General features: G+C 37.1%; 1 protein-coding gene across 9 annotated transcripts in view; it reads left to right on the forward strand.

The window, feature by feature from the left end:
* Nucleotides 1-22,019, forward strand: part of bmpr1bb (bone morphogenetic protein receptor, type IBb) — a 126,595-nt gene that overhangs the window by 11,857 nt on the left and 92,719 nt on the right. For 2 of the 9 annotated variants that reach the window (XM_077243814.1, XM_077243813.1), the window contains one exon: nucleotides 8,900-9,199. The exons of 6 other annotated variants lie outside the window; for them this stretch is intronic. The gene's annotated coding sequence lies outside the window, so the exon portion shown is untranslated. Of the gene's footprint in view, nucleotides 1-8,899; nucleotides 9,200-22,019 lie in introns of those variants that run through there. One more of the 9 variants, XM_077243816.1, reaches the window with a different exon arrangement.

Below are 22,019 nucleotides of genomic sequence, written 5' to 3' on the forward strand. Positions count from 1 at the left end.
TTGGGGTGAGTGAATTATTAGGAAATTTTTCATTTTGAGGTGAACTAATCCTTTAAGACTTGAGAGTTTATACATGTTTAAGAGGCTGTTTTGTCTAACTTTATTTATTAAAATGTTTAGGTGTTCAGTTTTTATTTTAATTTTAGAAAATAAACATGATTTCTCATCTTACAAATCAGTTTCTTATTTTCTCTTGCATGTGTCTCCGGTGTTCAGGACTAGTGCATCTTTGAGCCCAGATTCAGTATGAGTAAAATCAGATACTCGAAGACTTTTACTCAAGTCGTATTGGAATTGGTGACTTGTAACTTGTAACGGAGTCATTTTCACTGTAAGGTGTCTGTACTTTTACTCAAGTGTTCAGGTACTGAATCTATCGCACCACCGCAAAAGAAATGATATCTTACTGGAGTTGTGAGTTTGCAGTTGGAATCGTTTGAGAGAGAAAGATTTTGAGGGATGCAAAATAGTAAAAAATAAAATAAATATCTTTCCGGTGTTTTGTTCTCACTCTCTACATGATCAGACCGATTGTGAAACTGATGATTCGTGTGAACTGGTTCTTTTACAAATCAGTGAAGAAAAGGCTCTAAGAACTACGAATAACCTTTATTGAGCTGACCCGCCTCATAGAGTGAACTGTTGAATTATTGAAGAGTTGAAGACGTGACGCTGCTCTACATACTGTGATCTCGTGTTTCCTGGCGATGTTTGTGCTCTTGATTTTAATTGTCATTCCTGAGTTATTAAGCACGAGCGAGCCGCTACAGGACCTTATCTGACGAGAGAGGATGTTTATCAATGAGTGTGTGTGTGCACGTGTACGTGCATGCGTGTGTGCAATTGTGTGTGCGTGCGTGCGTGTGTGTGTGTGTGTGTGAGAGAGAGTACGAGAGAGAGTGAGCGAGCGAGCGAGGGAACAGGTACTCTCTCTCGGTTTCTGAGCATCTGTTGGAGTAACACACACACACACACACACAACCTGAAGGAATGCCAAGAATCCCTGTGTTAAAGTTCACACTGTATCTCCATCTGTGACTGGATGGCGGGAAATGAAACACAGCTGTGTGTGTGTGTGTGTGTGTGTGTGTGTGTGTGTGTGTGTGTGTGTGTGTGCGACTTTGTGTGTGTGCAACTGTGTGTGTGTGCAGGGGCGTCATGCAAGCCAAAATTCTGAGGGGGCACAATCTGAGGCAATTGTTTTCTGACGGTTAGACTAGGCTAGCTATCGATAACGTTACACTGACACAACTTAAGTTAATGCTCTGAATTCGCAGCTAATATCAAATCCATAACTTTTTGATCAAGTTCAAATTTCCAGGTCAACCACAAATAATCCCACTACCTTTTAATATCATCCGATAACTAATTCAATGCCGATTTGTTGCTTTGCCCACTTACCACTTCAAGACCATCTGTAAAACATTGCCAGCTCAACGTGCGAGACGAGTGAGTTGTTTGAACATACACAGCAAAGATTCTAGAGAGCTGATTTGATATACACAGACACCATATTAGGAAAAAGGGGCGGGCTGATGCTGACCGATTTATTACACATCCAGACGAATCAGGCATGTGATTGGCTAAGGACAAAAAAGCAGGAAAATATACCGATTTTGTTGTTTTATTAACATTAAATAGATCTCCCAAAAATTTTAATTGTCATCATTTACTCTCTAAAGTTGTTTTAAACCTGAATAAGTTTCTTTCTTCTGTTGAAGTTATTTGGAAGAATGTGGGTAACCAAACAGTTGATGTATCCCAGTGATTTCCATATATATTTTTCGCTATGGAAGTCAATGGGACCAGCAACTGTCTGGTTACTCACATTCTTCAAAATATCTTCTTTTGTGTTCAGCACAAGAAATACATTAATATAGGTTTGGAACAACATTACAGTGAATAAATAATGACAGAATTTTTATTTTTGGGTGAACTATCCCTTTAAGGACAAGCGGCTCCATGTTTATTATTAGGGCTACTGTCTCTTTAAGACCTGTACGCGACGCGTCTAATATACACGCATTTGACAAGCAGATTTCTCTAAATTTTCTCGGTTTGCTTTCAGTTTAGACATAACCAATTCATGTATTTTAATCCAATTAATCCGGAAAAATCACTTCTCTGAGAATACATTTGAGTCTTTATAGGCTCTGGTAATTATGGAGCATAATAGGAATAAAGTTGTGACAAAAAAATTATCAGGGAGGAAAAATCTGAGGGGGCACGTGCCCCCCCCACTTTGAATGGGCATGACGCCACTGTGTGTGTGTGTGTGTGTGTGTGTGTACGACTGTGTGTGTGTGTTTGTGAGTGAGTGTGTGTTTAAAATATAATAATAATTATTATTTTATTTTACAGTAAAACTGAAAAATTGCACACAAGCCGCTCTGAGTCACTGAAACACTGGGTCATGAGCTGTTCGTGTGTAAATGAACACAGTGCCGTGCTTCACTCTGAAACACATGTTTATTCAATTAAATTAGAGAGTTTGTGATTTGCTAACTGCACTGAGCCATATCAATATTTGCCTTTAATAACTCTTGCCTTTAACCGTGTGCGCTGACCGATGAAGAGCTTCCTCAGAGCAACTCAGTGTCAACAGGGTTTTAGCGAGTGTAACATTCTCATGTGTTTCTGTCCTCATGTAAGGATAGGTGTGTCTCCAGGTGTGTGTGTGTGTGTGTGTGTCTTCGGCCCTGTTGTGTGTGGAGCGTCTGCTGTGTGAAGAGCTTTCAATGAAGCGTTAATGTGAGCTTTTAAAGGGCCGGATCTGTTTACTGAAGCTGTGTGAGGAAACGCTCTGCCAAAGCTCTCCGTTCCTCTGCTTTCCTTTAAAAACAGGAGTGTGTTTCACTGCGCTTCTTTGTGCATCAGCTGTGGCTTTAGATCGTGTTTGAGGCCGTTCTCTCCGTTTCGTCTTTCCGTCAGAACTGACGCATGTTGAACCCATAGATATATTCATGTTTATTCCAGTATTGTGTCTGTTATGTGCGATTCACTTTCACACAGTTGCTAAAATAAGTTACTTCACACACTCTTCATATCACAGTCCTGCAAAAATGACAGAATTTACACACATTTGCTGTCCTGCGGTGAAACATGAGAGCGGTTGCGTTTTACACCAAACATGTAATGGAGAGAGAGAGACCTGGACGATCAGTGAATTCTGTGATATTCTGATAAATAAAATCATCCTGTCAGAAGAATTGCGCGATAACTTTATTATCTATTCTTCCGTCTGTATCATCTCAGAGCTTTAGTGAGGGCTTACGCATGCGCAGTAAAGGGGAATTTAGTGTTATCAGGCGTTTTCCAAAAGTTTCTCATCCACACTGAAACGCCTGAAAACACTAGTGTGGACGGAGAGCGCTTTTAAACGAAAACGCCGTTTTCAAATGTATCCGGATTAATGTAGACGAGCCCGAGGCGTCTCGGAGCTGCTACTCTGGATGAGTTTGTAACACAAGCCTGTTCACTTCCTTTAAGCGGTTTCGACAGGGAGTGACATTCCCACTGTGAGGGGAAAAGAAAAAACAGATGATATTTGATTCTTCCATGCGCACTTCATTCGTCTTTTCAACCTGTTTGAGATGAAAGATTGAAATGCGTTTCACATGTGTTGTGAGTTTGAATGGAAATGAGAAGCTGTCGTAACCTTCACCCTTCCCTCGCAGATTATCACATGACATGTGAAGTTTGCATGTGATCAAGCCTGTGTGTGATGGACGCCACCTTTGGGTATTTGCATAATGTAGATTAGATGACTTGGACACGGTGAGACTCTGAGCTCTGATTGGACACCGGTTCTGCAATGTTTCCTGGAACTCAGACGATTCTGAAACTGTTCAGTTTGACAGCAAAGACTGTTTTGACAGGAGTTTTTCTCTGTTTATATTGTTGAACTTTGGAATGTTTTCAGTTCAGATGATATTTGTGTTTTAAATATTTTGTAGACTGAAGTAGTTCTGTGGTGTTCATAAAAATCCATATATATATATATATATAGAGAGAGAGAGAGAGAGAGGACATACTGTATTATATTAAAACATTGTTTTATATATATATATACACGTGTATGTGTGTGTGTGCGTTTGTGTGTATGTATATATATATGTATATATGTAGGCTAATGAAATATTATATATTATATTATAAATATTATTTGCATTGATAAGTTTAATATTTTAAATATTTATTTCATTAGTTGTATTACTTTATTTTACTATACTAAGTATTTAAAATATAAGTATAAATGTATTTAAATATAAATATTTATTTATATAATATTTAAATATTACTTAATATATTTTATAAATTCTATTAATATAATATATTATATATTCATATTTTATATATATATATATATATATATATATATATATATATATATATATATATGCATATCATAATGAATAAATTAATAATTAAAATATTTCTATATAAATATTTTATTTATTTAATAAATAAAATAATATATACACTTTATATATATATATATATATATATATATATATATATATATATATATATTAATATATATATTGTTTACATTTATTTTTTATTTATAATTAAACCTGTAAACAAATCACTAAATGGATGTGAATAGGAATAATATTAACTTATTTTCACTTATGTGCAACAATATAATGAGAACCAGCAATATTTACTTAAAAATGTTTTTAATAAAACATTTTAATACATGAAAAATATTTTTCATTGATATGATCATTTAATTGATTCATTTGAACTGATTCACAGAATATAAGCATTAAGCACAACTACATATGTAGTTTAGTTTGGTATAGTTTCGCCACATTGGGTCGGGCAGGTGAATCTGTCGTCCTGCGTTTGCTCAGACGGGACACTTGTTTTGACTCGGTCCACAATGAGTCTCATTGAGCCGCTGGAGTGCTTGTTTTGGAGTCTGGGAAGGAAAATGTGCAGCTGGGAAGGTTCTCCTCAATCAAACGACATATTAATAGCCAAGTGACACATGGCGCATGTTGGCGCTGCGCACAGGTTGAGCGGCGAGGAATGCCTGGCAGGTTTCAGGACATATTGTTGGGATTAGGAAACTCGCCAAAACAAATCACCTCCAACTTGGTGGGCAAGACTTGTCCAGCGCCGGCTCTCTCCACATCCAGTGTTGAGTTTCCTCAAGTCAGGATTTACTGTGACTGGAGCAGAAGTTGCTGTCCGAGATTTCGCTTTCGAATTCTGACTTTAATTTGTGCATGTTGGCTGCTGTTCATGAACAGCTGAATAAATATACAAATGAATCCATTTCAGTATTAAAACTGGCTGAAGGCGATGGCCAAGTAAAACAGCGTGTCCCCTCGTCAGAATCTGGCACAGTCACAGCTTATCTTTATCTTAAAGGAGTCGTTCACTCAGAAAAGAGAAATCTCTCATCGGTTACTCGTTTCAACCTGTTTGAGCATTTAAACGAGTCGCATGGACTTATGTAGATGAATTATTATTATTGTTATTACTAGTATTATGATTAGTGCATTTGATTACAGTTTATCTAGATTTTTTTACTTTTTTATTTATTATTTAATTTAATTATAATGATAATAATAATTGTTATAATCATTATTATTGTTTTAGCTGATTAGTGCAGTTGATTTATATTTATATATTAGTGCATTATTATTATTAATAGTATTTATAGTAATAGTAATAGTATTTTATTAATTTAAGATTTGAGTTTTAGATTTTTTTTTAATTATTTAGCTATTTCATTTATGTTATGAATTTATTTTCATTATTTTATTAAATTACAACAACAATAGTAATAATTGTGATTAGTGCACTTTTTTGTGCTTTATTTATTATTTTTATTATTAAATAATAATAATAATTATTAGAACTATTCATCTTATTATATATATATATATATATATATATATATATATATATATATATATATAAAAAAATCTGTATTTAAGGCAACAGATTTATATACATCTTTTACATTTTATTTAATTTTATAACATTTCAGTCTGTTCTTGACACAAAGCACAATATGATTTTACTCTGAACTGTAGTTATTTGGAAAGCGTTTGTGTCTTTTCTTTCAGACTTGTCTGGTGTTCCTCAGCAGAGCGGGTTCAGAAATGCAGACGCATGATGTGATCTGTGTGTGCGCTGTCTCTTTAAGAGCTGTGTATTGTGTGTCATCTCCCTGCTGAGGAGGGTTTGAAGCCCCACAGATATTTATAACGGCACTGTAATTGCTGATTATTTTCCTGGAAGACAGTGTCACAGCGGTATAAACAGAGATGACCTCAGCCGCCTCACAGATCCACACGCTCTCACAGTATCACGGTGTGTCGAGTTGTTTGTTTCTAAGAGTCCCTCAAAGTTTATTTAAAAGGTGAATTGAGGAAGAAAGGGATTGGTGTTGTTGCATCGCTCAGCGCTGGATAGAGGAGAGTCAGAGACGACACTGAACTTTACATCGGACTATTCACTCACTTCCAGATCGACGATCACACGTTGATCTGATTGGTTACAAGGTAGTTTGTGACGTCAGAAACACCAGCGATTTCAAACAGTGTTTTTGAGACTGTCTTTGGTTCACTGCAGTTTTAAGGAAGAAATACTCAGCAATGCTGTCGCCTTATGAATTTACACATGGTTTGTCTTAAAGCATATTAAAAACACCACATAAACATATAAACAATATTAAAAGCTGGATTTCACCACTAGGTGTTTTAATTAAACTGCATCATGCAGAATTTAACAGTTCAATAAGCCACATCGCAATATTGATTTATTAGTTATCGAAACTCTGAATAGTTTTCCAGGATTTTATGCCACGGCCACTCATTTAAAGTCAATATGAAATGGTCAGTTTTTATATTTTTAAGGAATATTGCAGTTTATTATAAATGTTTTATCGGTGCACATCATTATTGTGTTCCTGTAATCTTGAATCAGAATAACTTTCACTTGCAGCATCTTCTCTGATGATGTGGGCGGGGCAACCTGTCACTCACATGAGATCAGCCAATAGCAAACCACAACCATCCAATCAATTCCCACGGGCACAATTAAGCCCCGTCCACATTTGTTCTTGTTACAGAAGTGTTTCGCTCGCATACACGTCACAATAAAGACATTCGACTCTTATATCTTATAGATTTCACATAAATACAGCGAATCGTAGGTGTTTATGAAAGCTTGTTTATCCTCTTTGACTGGATAGATTGAGTATCATCTCTATTGGGTGGTCTGCAAGTGTTTCTGACCGACTTTACCCACCAATGCAAACATTTTTCGAAAGACTTCGCGTGTTTCAAAATAACAGCGAGCACCGAAGCAGGAAGTTATCTTTAATAATAGCACTTTTTGTGTTTTTTTCCTGCACGTTGGAGCCGTGATGGATGTGTGTTAGTGTGAAGCCTGGGTGAGGTTTGGCGTCTCACTGTTATAACCTGCTGTTCTTATAACCTCACGTTTCCTCACAGACATCGACGCCGTCCAAGCAAAATCCTCTCGGGCCGGTTCTGTCAGCCTGAAACCTCCCGCGCTCGCTGAACTAACTGGAGCTGGTGGTTTTGGGCATCCAGAACTCAGAGAGAAGAAAACCTGCGTTTGGAGGACGGATATAGAGTAATAATGTGGGAGAAATGCATTTATTTCAAAGTGTCTTTGGATCTGCTTGGCTTGTATGAACAGCTGTTTTTCCCGACTTCCTCCTGCACCGCTGATCCTCACAGTGTTTCTTAAAGATCAGCTTCGATTAATGAGAGTTTTGTCGTTGAGCGCAGGAGTTTAGACTGCAGGAAATTAGAGGATAAACTCGCAGTGGGTCTCGCAGCCGGCTTTGGTTCCACGTTTTTCTGCTTTTATTGTTTTCCTGAAGTGAACTGTGTCCCTCTACGCTTTCACCTCCATCTGTACCTCCAAAAAAACCCTGTGTTTATATATGCAGTAAAGCTACAGCTCGGTTTCATCATGAACGCTGTGTTTGTGTAGTCGACGTGAAGTACTTCTGTGTGACATGTTATAACTCAGATAAAGCTGCATTTCTGCTTGCAGAGAGACTTTTCTTTCCAGCTGACACAAAGCAGAGCCATTTCAAATTAAGCAGAAGATTAAAATGTAAAAGAAACTGAGCGCTCACAAGACACAATATTTACATATTTCCCTTAGATTGATTAGAAATAAAAAACTGTTTACTATCTTATTATATTATAATAATCTAATAATTAAAGCATTAAATTAAATCTGCAACATGTACATACATTATAATATGTACGTTTTATTATTATAATATTATATTAAATGTGAATAATATAAACTGTATTATTATAAATATTATATTAAATATATATATATAAACAGAAATATTAGCATTACATTATTAAATGTGTGTATATATATATATATATATATATATATATATATATAATAAATGTAATAATACAGAATTAATATATATAGACACTGTATGTGTATATATATATATATATATATACACTATATATATATATATATATATATACACTGTTTGTGTGTGTATATATATATATATACGCTATGTATGTATATGTATGTGTGTATATATATATATATATTCTGTATTATGAATAGAAATATTATATTTATTATATAATTAATGTAATGCTAATATTTCTATTATCAATACATATATATATATATCAATTATTTAATTAATATCAATTTAATTCATTAATATTAATTCGTTACATTATATCTATCATATATATTTATATATATAATGTATAATTTTAATAAAAAATTGTGGATTTTTAAAAATTGGTAGGCTATTGAGTATTGTGAAATTTCTCTGGTACTTGTATTGACTAATTCAATGTAATGTCTCTGTTCATGAGCGTGTTTTATATCAACTACCCGTTTACAGATTCCCACTGGTCTGGAGTTGCTCCGGTCGGTCCAGCACACACTCACAGGAGTCGAAAGCCTCAAATGAGAAAACGAGTGGAACTCCAAGAGCTTTCAAAACAAGTGAAGGGATTTAATTACACATACCTGGACAACTTACAGCATGGAAAACCCCTGTGCTCTCGCTGCCCACGCCGTGTCCAACACAGCTGCACCTCAGAAACCATAATACCTCTAATAATGACGGCTGCTAGAGAAGAAATATGCTCATCAATCAATTTTGGCCTGTCAGTCATTTACGCGCTGCACTACTGTTCAGGTACAGCTGTTATTCTAGGCACAGGTTCTGCGACGCTGGAACAACAACATACAAACTATGAAAATGATAATCTCAAGTGCTGATTATGTGCTTTAATGAAAGACAATGAATAAGTCACCTCATATCTTGAAAATAATTGAAATGATATAAGAAAGAACATTTAAACTATGAACAAACAAGTGTGTAATATTTTTGAATTTGATTATGTACTTATCCATTTGGTTGGGACTCCGCCCACATTCTCTTCTTATTGGCTGTTATTTTTGATTGATTTGGTTGAGTGCAGTGCGCTTGCAGAGAGACTTCCCCCACATTCTCTTCTGATTGGCTGTGATTTTTGATTGATTTGGTTGAGTGCAGTGCGCTTGCAGAGAGACTCCGCCCACATTCTCTTCTGATTGGCTGTGATTTTTGATTGATTTGGTTGAGTGCAGTGCGCTTGCAGAGAGACTCCGCCCACATTCTCTTCTGATTGGCAGTGATTTTTGATTGATTTGGTTGAGTGCAGTGCGCTTGCAGAGAGACTCCGCCCACACTCTCCTCTGGTTCGCTGTGATTTTTGATTGATTTGGTTGAGTGCAGTGCGCTTGCAAAGAGACTCCGCCCACACTCTCCTCTGGTTCGCTGTGATTTTTGATTGATTTCGCTGGAATCTTGTCACGATCATTAATTTTGTGATTAGGATTAGCCTAATTATCATACAAATAATTGGGATTAACGCTGAATGCATGTACTCTACCTGATAGATATGGGTTTTTCTCCGGCCATGCCGATATTTAGAAATCAGGACAGCCGATGTATGATTTTTTTAGCCGATATGTTTGGCTGATTATTTTTTTTTTTTAATCTCATAAAATCTAAGAGTTAAGTAATAAGAAGTGATACAGAAACTGCTTAAATGAAACATTTATTTAGCAACAAAAGCCTCTCCAATCGGTGCACTTGTATAATTTAAATAAAAAACAAGGTAGCCTACATGTTAAATAAAAAATACAAAAAAATCTAAAATCTAGACATGATTAGATAAACTTTTGGATGAAAAAAAATTAACTTTTAGTCCACAAAATTGTCCGTCGGTCCTCTTATTAGCATGAAAAACTATATTTTTATTCAATGAATTATATTGGCTGTAGAAAGCGAGCCGAGACCGTTCCCTTTACAATCACTAAAACGCTGTCGCTTCGTCAGTTCCGTTATAATCAGTGAAGCTCCCAACAATGCACAATCAAGCTCTTACTTGCATCGTGTGTACGCTTAGTTTGTGTGGGCGATCCATCGGTCGCCACTCGAGTCCGTGAGCCCCCGGCGTTGAAGAGCTGGTGTCGAGAGCGTAACATCGAAGGTTACGCGGATTTAAACGTCTGTGAAGCCCAGAGGCCTGAGTAGAAACCTAATGAACATTGTGTCATGGTAAATCGATGAAAAACGGTCTGGGGAGAGAGTTACAGGAAAAACACAGAGAGCTGGAAAGTGTGTGTGAGCCGCTACTGGAGGTGCCAGAGCAGAAACTCATAAAGAGAGTGTGTTTTTCCCTCCTGCACGCGTCTGAAATCTCACCAGTGCTGCACGGTTTATGTCTAATTAACAGTGGAAAATGAAGTTTTTGAATTATTGAGCTGAGGATGACAAGTTCAGGTTGGTGAAGTGGACCAGCTGTGTTTTTAAGTACCCATGACTGAGACATTATTACTAGCCAAACTGTGCAGTTTCTGAGTGTTTTTATGGTGTTTGCATGTCCCGTAATGCTTTTACGCAGTTGCATGAAGATTTATCATATTTATCATATCACACATATTTATGTTGTGTACTGAATGCATGCGGTGCGATGCGAGCTCTATACATCTGTTGGAGACGCGGTTCTTCTGAGCTCAGGTTTGTTTGGTTCTGGTTTCAGCTGCACGATTAATCAAGATTAAACTGTGATCATCAAATCCCAAACGCTGTGATGTAATTAAATAAATATAGTCTATAGCATGTGCCGCCCGTCTGAGAAGCTCTTCTGAAGTTTTTAAAAGGTTTTTACGCCAAAATAAAAGCTTGATGGTTTAACGTTTGAGAAAAAAACTAAGATGGCTATACATATTACTATTGTAATTGTACAGGTGCACTGTAAAATAAAATGATGATGATGATGATGATGATGATTTTTTTACAATTAATATTTCTTGGGAATGTTTCTTTTTTAAACTATTTTATTTAACAACAACAATAATTATTATTATTAAATACTTGATTTTTTTATTTTAACATTGAAATATTATAATAGGATTGTTTTTAATTCTTTAATATTTCATTTAATTATAATAATAATAATTGTATTATTTTTTTTTTTTTATGTCTGGTCTGGTTTGATCTGTTCGGGTCTGGTCTATTCTAATCTGTTCGGGTCTGCTCTGGTCTGTTTTTATCTTGTGTGGTCTGGTCTATTTTGATCTGGTCTGGTCTATTCTTGTCTGTTCTGGTCTGTTCGGGTCTGATCTGGTCTGGTTCGATCTGGTTTGGTCTGGTCTGGTCTAGTCTGGTTTGTTCTGTCTGGTCTGTTTGGGTCTTGTCTATTCTTGTCTGATCTGGATTGATCTGGTCTCGTTTGATCTGGTCTGGTCTGGTTTGATCTGGTCTGGTCTGGTTTGATCTGGTCTGGTCTGGTCTATTCTTGTCTGGTCTGCTTTGATCTGGTCTGGTCTGGTTTGATGTGGTCTGGTCTGGTTTGATCTGGTCTGGTCTGGTCTATTCTTGTCTGGTCTGGTTTGATCTGGTCTGGTCTGGTTTATTCTTGTCTGGTCTGGTTTAATCTGGTCTGGTCTGGTTTGATCTGGTCTGGTCTGATCTGTTCAGGTCTGGTCTATTCTAATCTGTTGGGGTCTGGTTTGATCTGGTCTGGTTTGATCTGGTCTGGTTTGATCTGGTCTGGTCTGATCTGTTCAGGTCTGGTCTATTCTAATCTGTTGGGGTCTGGTCTATTTTGATCTGGTCTGGTCTATTCTTGTCTGTTCTGGTCTGTTCGGGTCTGATCTGGTCTGGTTTGATCTGGTTTGTTCTGGTCTGGTTTGATCTGGTCTGGTCTGGTCTGGTCTATTCTTGTCTGGTCTGGTTTGATCTGGTCTGGTCTGGTCTGGTCTGGTCTATTCTTGTCTGGTCTGGTTTGATCTGGTCTGGTCTATTCTGGTCTGGTCTGGTTTGATCCGGTCTGGTCTATTCTTGTCTGGTCTGGTTTGATCTGGTCTGGTCTATTCTTGTCTGGTCTGTTCTGGTCTGTTCGGGTCTGGTTTGATCTGGTTTGTTCTGGTCTGGTCTGGTTTGATCTGGTCTGGTCTGGTCTATTCTTGTCTGTTAAAGCTCAGAGAGAATCGCTCGGCTGCAGCTCCACCTTCACATGCCACACAATGTTCCCTCAGACTTTCAGATTTCCTGCAGAAGTGATCGGGATAAATGACCTGTGTTAGGAGCAGCATGTGCTGGAGACACTCTGGAGAATCAGCTGAGACAGAGACAGATATGCACATTAATGTACATGAAATATTCAGACTCTGTAACGCTGCAGAGATCCACGTCTTCATCTCTGAGACCTCAGCAGAAGAAAGACACCTAAAGCATGATCAGTTCTCCTGATGTTTCCTGCATGGTTTCTACAGGAGCAGCTGATCCTCATCTAAAGCAGATGTTGCCTTGTAAACACTATTAACCCTGGTAATTGGTGAATGTTGATTTTGAGCTCGGTGTGCAGCGGTAGCCAATGATGTCACGGGTGTGTGTTTCTCTCCTTCTGTTGTTGAAATTTTGAGACTGGAATAAACCCACTGTGTGTGGTGTGACGGTGTGACGGTCTGTTTCTGTGGTCAGAAACACAGATTGTGTTTACTGTAGGAGCGCATGGTCATTCTGTGTGTGTGGGTGTGTGTGTGTGTGTGTGTTCTCTTTGCTCATCACCGTGGAAACAGCATGACTTCATCATCTTGATGACTGTGTTTCTTCTTCTCTCTGATTAAACTAAACCTGTCGAAGCTTCAGCTTCACCTCAGTATATCATTCAGACTGAAATATTCCAGTTCGTTTGACGGTAATATACGAGGAATCAACCAAGGAGAATTTCACTAGCAGGTTACTAGCTTTATTTTATTTTATTTTTAATCTTTTATTTTTATTTTTTAAATATTTTGTTTATTATTCAAACTTTTTGTCAAATTTTTATATTCTTTAATCTTTTTATTTTATTCTTTAATATTTTTATTTTAATATTTTAATCTTATTATTTTATTATTCAAACTTTTTGTCAATCTTTTTATATTATTTAATCTTTTTATTTTATTCTTTAATCTTTTTATCTTATTCTCTTAATCTTATTATTTTATTATTTAATCTTTATTTTTAATATATCATTATTATTATTATTTTATTCTTTAAAGCTGCAGTCCGTAGTTTTTCCTCTTTATCGCCATCTGTGTTCGAAATCTGTAATTGCAGTTATTCGCAGATTTATCATTATTTACGCGTGTTGTGTCTCGGCGCGGCACAGCGCGGATGAATCCGGTGTTTAGAGGAGAACGTGCGGCTGTCAGTCGGTGAGGATCCTGGCGTTCACAATCACAGATTACACTTTTGGAAGTATGACCAACATAATAATTTCACCGGAAAATGTTTCATCTGAACAAGTAACATCCACTTTTCTTCTGACAAACTAAGAGACAAAGCATTGCAGTAAATCACCCTGATTAAATCTAACGATCGCTTATCATATCATATACTTGTTCTGTTCTCAAATTGTTAATGTTTTACATCTCCATTTAATGCCCTTCTGATATAATCCTCGTTTCCGCATGGGTCGGTTGCAGTCTCTTTTCTTCTGGAGCCGATCTGAAGTTCGAAGTCTTTTGTATTTTACAGCGAGTGAGTCTCCAGTTGATGATTGTCGTTTGAAACTTTCTGGATCTGCCATCAAATTAATAAGTGTAATCATCTGAAGTTCTGTAAAAAGACTATAAACCCCAGCTCAACATCCTCACACTCGGATCCACTAGCCGAGACTCCTCTTTATGTGTAGATGTGACGTAATGACGCAAACACATGCTCGAGTTTCCCACGGAAATCCACTAATACCACTGGAGTTCAAAACATTATTACAAGCTTACCGTTATGAATCAAGCTACGGCAAGCAGAGAGCTTTCAACACTGGCTGGTTATGTACTTGCCTAAATTTATTTTGGATAATTTTTAACCCAAAAAAGTTACGGACTGCAGCTTTAATCAGTAAAATGTTATTCTTTAATCAGGTTTTTAAAAGTAATTTATTCAAATATCCACAAATCAGTATAAATCTGTTCATTGTGAAAACAATTAAATATACGTATTCAGTTAAAAATGTAAATTTGCAATTTTCTAATTGGATTTATGAATATATATACGCCTGGTTATTGTGTATTTAAAACACGATCGGTTTATTAGTACTATAACAGAAATCTGAGTCATTCATGAATGACTGACCAATATGCATCAGCTAAATATTTTTTGAGTGTATATAATTCATTGATGTCAATCTCAATGAAGCAATTCACTAAAACAAACGCTCAGTCTGAATTAACCGATTCAGTCAAATGAATCAGATTGTCATACTACACCACTACTTTAGTTACTGGTTCTCACTAATTGACCCTTCGCTAAGCCACGCCCGAAAACTGCCACTGGCCAATCGTGTCTTAGCAACCGTAACTAGGCGCGGGAGGTCTGGCAAGCTTTCGAGCGAGGGAAAAATGCAGAAGCGTTGTGCGTATGGATTGAAAGGTGAGAAATGATGTGTGTGTATCAGCAGTGTGTGAGACGCCATTCACAACTACATGTCCACAGGATTAACAAACACACCTATTGCTTGGAGTTGATGACGGTTCTTTGTTCATAATGCATATATTTTAACGTAAAATAAGACGATTAAAGACAAGACAGAGGCTCACTGACATACTTTAAAATATATTTCAGCATTTTGTAAATCGACGGCCTACTAACCCTGAGTAACTTTAACCCAATCCGATCGCGGCTCTCCCGGTGTTAGTGTTATTCCACAGGATTTATGGATAAATCCTTAATTTATTAGATTATTTTCGCATTTCACTTACCCTGCTGTGCACGAACATCGCTGTTCCTCGATTTGTGTGTTCCCCATGTGAATGGTCAGCGTATGAGGCGCTGCTGCTGCGACTATAGGCTTTAGCTTCAATTTTTATTAAATTATTCTCTAATCGGTTGCATATTATGTCGTGGATATATCCCTCGAATGCACACTGCAGTCCCTTTTGTCTTGCTCTCTCAGATATTTCACATTCACCAAAAATTACTAATTATCTCATTGGGAATGCCTGACACCGGTGCATACACACTGTAAAAGCTTGTCTGGCGTAGCAACAGTAACTAGGGAGGGCGGGGCTTAGCGAAGGGTCCCGCGCTGGAACGAGCAGGACGGGTCAGGACTGTGTTCGTTCCTCAGGTGTTCATGCGCTGTTGTCCTGATGAGTGTCAGGTCCTTCAGGGTTCACAAGTTTCTTCAGGAACAGGATCCCTTCCGTTCTTTGATCCTGATGGATTCACTTTGGCATTGGAATAATATTTGTGTCCCGCTCTGATCTCTGATGCCTGACGGCTCTGTGGAAAACACCCCTCTGCTCCTGGAAAACTTTCAGGTCCTGGTTTTCATTTTTAGGAAATTGTTCCGATTGTTGTTTTAGCGTCGGCCACTTTATGGGCTTCAGGATATGAAGTCTCGCGCAAATAATCAGTTCTTGCTGTAAATGTTTGAAATCGGTAGTTCAGTAGTAATTAAATGCATGTATTTATTTGTATTTACTTATTTATATTATATATGAAACTACATTTGTGTTGGTGTATTTGTGTTCATTGTGTGTGTGTGTGTGTGCGTGTGTGTGTGTGTGTGTGTGTGTGTGTGTCTTTTTGTGTATACACACACACACACACACAGAGTTTTATTTTATAATATAAATGAAAAAATATATTTAAAATATATAAACAAATATAAAATACATGAATATATATTCATAGATGTTTTTATTTATTTATAATATATATAAAGCTAAATGTATGTATATATATATATATACACGCACACAAACATATAGTTTAATTCTATAATATAAATAAATACATACATACAAATATATATATATATATATATATATATATATATATATAATAAAAATATACTATAGATTTATTCGTATTTTACGAATATATTATTTAATTGTTTATTTATATCTATTATTAATTTATAATTTATTTATCAATTTTTAAAATTATTATTTAATTAAAACATTAAGTATATTACGACTATGTTTCCAATAAAAAAAACTTCAGGATTATTTTCTGAAACAAAATCAGTTGAGAATCAATGTGTTTTACAGATTTTACTGCAACAGATTTTTCTATGGATGTCCATATTTTCATGATTTATTTTTTCGAAGACTTGAGTTCAACCGTATATGCTTGAATGTTTGCTCTGTTGGCGTCAGTCTGGAGAAGAGTTGATGTTGGATAAAGCGCTGGAGAAGGTCAGAGTGTGTAGAGCTCGGGATATCTCCGGTGCTTTCTCTAAAATAACATTTCAGACGTCCGTGACCTCGAGGGTTTTGACTGTTTTTATGATTGACGGCACTGTACCTGTCAGTCGCAATTTTTTTTACTTTTTTTTAATAAAAAAACGGAATTTAATATTTAAATTATTTAAATTATTTTTCAAAAGATTTATTCTGTAGCTACGTGTCAGTTAAAGCACCTCTTGTCGGTGTAATATTTGTAATACTATAAAATATAATATTTATACGATTATATTGTAATGAATAGAATATTTTAAATATAACATTTATAAAATAATTTATACTGTAAACCTGTTATACTGCTAACAGTATGAAAAATTAAAATGTATATATAATAACAAATATTTATATAATATTTAATATAATATTGATTTATAAATAATATATACAAGTATAGTTTTATTATATGTATGTGTGCTCTGTTGTTTTATTGTATATAATATAGTTTTATTGTATATAATATAACTAAATAAATATATATATATATATATATATATAAAATACAGTATATATGTAATATAAATATAAATAAACATAATTGTATTACATAAAATATAAATAAATCATATATCTTTATTTGTATTTATTTATATTGCATATAATCACACATATAGTTTTATTACATATAATATAAATAAATAAATACAAATTTATGTTGTAACACGTCTAGCCTTGATAGTAATTTTTAGCAATTTTTTTATTTAAAAAATATGTAATTAAAAAAGTATTAAAATCAGCTCTTCATGGCAGAACAATAAACACTTTATAAACAAACACTTTGTTTTCTTTAATAAAAACAAAACGTTTTTATACTAATATAAAATGAATCTAATATTTATTTGTAATTCAAGTATATAATATTTATAATATATATTTATTTCCAGTAGCCAGCTGTCAGTGGTAACACCTCTGGTGCTGATAGCTCATGAATGAAGGGGATTTGGCAGTAATCCTCCACTGATCTTCAGAGAATCAGCATGTCTCTCTCTCGCTCTCTCTCTCTCTCTCTCTCTCTCTCTCTCTCTCTCTCTCTCTCTCTCTCTCTCTCTCTCTCTCTCTCTCTCTCTCTCTCTCTCTCTCTCTCTCTCTCTCTCTCTCTCTCTCTCTCTCTCGCTCTCTCTCTCTCTCTCTCTCTCTCTCTCTCTCGCTCTCTCTCTCTCTCTCTCTCTCTCTCTCTCTCTCTCTCTCTCTCTCTCGCTCTCTCTCTCTCTCTCTCTCTCTCTCTCTCTCTCTCTCTCTCCTCTCTCTCTCTCGCTCTCTCTCTCTCTCGCTCTCTCTCTCTCTCTCTCTCTCTCTCTCTCTCTCTCTCTCTCTCTCTCTCTCTCTCTCTCTCTCGCTCTCTCTCTCTCTCTCGCTCTCTCTCTCTCTCTCTCTCTCTCTCTCGCTCTCTCTCTCTCTCGCTCTCTCTCTCTCTCTCTCTCTCTCTCTCTCTCTCTCTCTCTCTCTCTCTCTCTCTCTCTCTCTCTGCTCTCTCTCTCTCTCTCTCTCTCTCTCTCTCTCTCGCTCTCTCTCTCTCTGCGGATCGTGTTTCCACTCACACACACCTGAGCCGCAGCACACCTGAGCGCACAAAGGCCAGTTATATCACAGTACCAAAACAATTACAATGACTTTACACGATCGAACACGATAGCGCAGTAATCGCCTCTCGTCGCTGGAGCGTGACGTGTCCAGTGGCATGAACACACACTGATGCTGACAGGAGTGTGTTGTGTCGAGTGGCAGGGACACACACTGATGCTGGCAGGAGTGTGTCGTGTCGAGTGGCAGGAACACACACTGATGCTCACAGAGTGTTTCATGTCCAGTGGCAGGAACACACTGATGCTGAGAGGAGTGTGTCGTGTCGAGTGGCAGGAACACACACTGATGCTGACAGGAGTGTGTCGTGTCGAGTGGCAAGAACACACACTGATGCTGACAGGAGTGTGTCGTGTCGAGTGGCAGGAACACACACTGATGCTGACAGGAGTGTGTCGTGTCGAGTGGCAAGAACACACACTGATGGTAAAAGGAGTATGTCGTGTCGAGTGGCGACAACACACTGTTGCTGACAGGAGTGTTTTGTGTCGAGTGGCAGGAACACACACTGATGCTGATAGGAGTGTTTCGTTTCGAGTGGCAGGAAAACACACTGATGCTGACAGGAGTGTGTCTTGTCGGGTGGTAGGAACACACACTGATGCTGACAGGAGTGTGTCGTGTCGAGTGGCAGGAACACACACTGATGCTGATAGGAGTGTTTTGTGTCGAGTGGCAGGAACACACACTTATGCTGATAGGAGTGTTTCGTTTCGAGTGGCAGGAAAACACACTGATGCTGACAGGAGTGTGTCTTGTCGGGTGGTAGGAACACACACTGATGCTGACAGGAGTGTGTCGTGTCGAGTGGCAGGAACACACACTGTTGCTGACAGGAGTGTTTTGTGTCGAGTGGCAGGAACACACACTGATGCTGATAGGAGTGTTTCGTTTCGAGTGGCAGGAACACACACTGATGCTGACAGGAGTGTGTCTTGTCGGGTGGTAGGAACACACACTGATGCTGACAGGAGTGTGTCGTGTCGAGTGGCAGGAACACACTGATGCTGGCAGGAGTGTGTTGTGTTTAGTGGCAGGAACACACTGATACTGACAGGAGTGTGTTCTGTCGAGTGGCAGGAACACACACTGATGCTGACAGGAGTGTGTCGTGTCGAGTGGCAGGAACACACTGATGCTGACAGGAGTGTGTCGTGTCGAGTGGCAGGAACACACACTGATGCTGGCAGGAGTGTGTCGTGTCGAGTGGCAGGAACACACTGATGCTGACAGGAGTGTGTTCTGTCGAGTGGCAGGAACACACACTGATGCTGACAGGAGTGTGTTCTGTCGAGTGGCAGGAACACACACTGATGCTGGCAGGAGTGTGTCGCGTCGAGTGGCAGGAACACACACTGATGCTGACAGGAGTGTGTCGTGTCGAGTGGCAGGAACACACTGATGCTGACAGGAGTGTGTCGTGTCGAGTGGCAGGAACACACACTGATGCTTACAGGAGTGTGTTCTGTCGAGGGGCAGGAACACACACTGATGCTGGCAGGAGTGTGTCGTGTCGAGTGGCAGGAACACACACTGATGCTGGCAGGAGTGTGTCGTGTCGAGTGGCAGGAACACACTGATGCTGACAGGAGTGTGTCGTGTCGAGTGGCAGGAACACACTGATGCTGACAGGAGTGTGTCGTGTCGAGTGGCAGGAACACACACTGATGCTGACAGGAGTGTGTTCTGTCGAGTGGCAGGAACACACACTGATGCTGACAGGAGTGTGTTGTGTCGAGTGGCAGGCACACACTGATGCTGACAGAAGTGTGTCGTGTCGAGTGGCAGGAACACACTGATGCTGACAGGAGTGTGTCGTGTCGAGTGGCAAGAACACACACTGATGATGGCAGGAGTGTGTTCTGTCGAGTGGCAGAAGGTCAGAGTGTGTAGAGCTTGTGATAATTCCGGTGCTTTCTCTAAAATAACATTTCAGACGTCCGTGACCTCGCGGGTTTTGCCTGTTTTTATGATTGACGGCACTGTACCTGTCAGTCGCAACATCTCTGGCCTCGATCCTGATTTACAGTAATGTTTTTGTATTTAAATCCGCACTAAATGGCAGAATAATAAACACTACCATGATGCATATATAAAAAAAAAGATATATAAGTAATGTAATATATACACTTAAATAATACTATTTCATGACAAGATTTCTACTTCATTATTGAGAATTATGGGTGAAAAATGTATATATTTGTCATGAAAATAACTTCACAATGCAACAAAAAAATCACAATGATCCTTTTTTATTTCCTTAATAAAAAATTAAATGGAATTTAATATTTAAATTATTTAAATTATTTTTCAAAAGATTTATTCTGTAGCTACGTGTCAGTTAAAACACCTCTTGTCGGTGTAATATTTATAATACTATAAAATATAATATTTATACGATTATATTGTAATTAATAGAATATTTTAAATATAACATTTATAAAATAATTTATACTGTAAACCTGTTATACTGCTAACAGAATGAAAAATTAAAATGTATATATAATAAAAAATATTTATATAATATTAAATATAATATTGATTTATAAATAATATATACAAGTATAGTTTTATTATATGTATGTGTGTGTATATATATATACACACACACACTTATAGTTTTATTGTATATAATATAATATAAATATATATATATATATATATATATATATATATATATAAATAAAATACAGTATATATATATATATATATATATATATATATATATATATATATATATATATATATATATATATGTAATATAAATATAAATAAACAATTTTATTACATAAAATATAAATAAATCATATATTTTTTATTTGTATTTATTTATATTGCATATAATCACACATATAGTTTTATTACATATAATATAAATAAATACAAATTTATGTTGTAACACGTCTAGCCTTGATAGTAATTTTTAGCAATTTTTTTATTTAAAAAATATGTAATTAAAAAAGTATTAAAATCAGCTCTTCATGGCAGAACAATAAACACTTTATAAACAAACACTTTGTTTTCTTTAATAAAAACAAAACGTTTTTATACTAATATAAAATGAATCTAATATTTATTTGTAATTCAAGTATATAATATTTATAATATATATTTATTTCCTGTAGCCAGCTGTCAGTGGTAACACGTCTGGTGCTGATAGCTCATGAATGAAGGGGATTTGGCAGTAATCCTCCACTGATCTCAGAGAATCAGCATGTCTCTCTCTCGCTCTCTCTCTCTCTCTCTCTCTCTCTCTCTGCGGATCGTGTTTCCACTCACACACACCTGAGCCGCAGCACACCTGATCGCACAAAGGCCTGTTATATCACAGTACCAAAACAATTACAATGACTTTACACGATCGAACACGATAGCGCAGTAATCGCCTCTCGTCGCTGGAGCGTGACGTGTCGAGTGGCAGGAACACACACTGATGCTGACAGGAGTGTGTCGTGTTGAGTGGCAGGGACACACTGATGCTGGCAGGAGTGTGTCGTGTCGAGTGGCAGGAACACACACTGATGCTGACAGGAGTGTGTCGTGTCGAGTGGCAGGAACACACACTGATGCTGACAGGAGTGTGTTGTGTCGAGTGGCAGGAACACATACTGATGCTGGCAGGAGTGTGTCGTGTCGAGTGGCAGGAA

The sequence above is a fragment of the Siphateles boraxobius genome, unplaced genomic scaffold (assembly GCF_051911475.1).
Source record: "Siphateles boraxobius isolate OS27281-9 unplaced genomic scaffold, OSU_SipBor_1 25, whole genome shotgun sequence".
Lineage (NCBI taxonomy): Eukaryota > Metazoa > Chordata > Actinopteri > Cypriniformes > Leuciscidae > Siphateles > Siphateles boraxobius.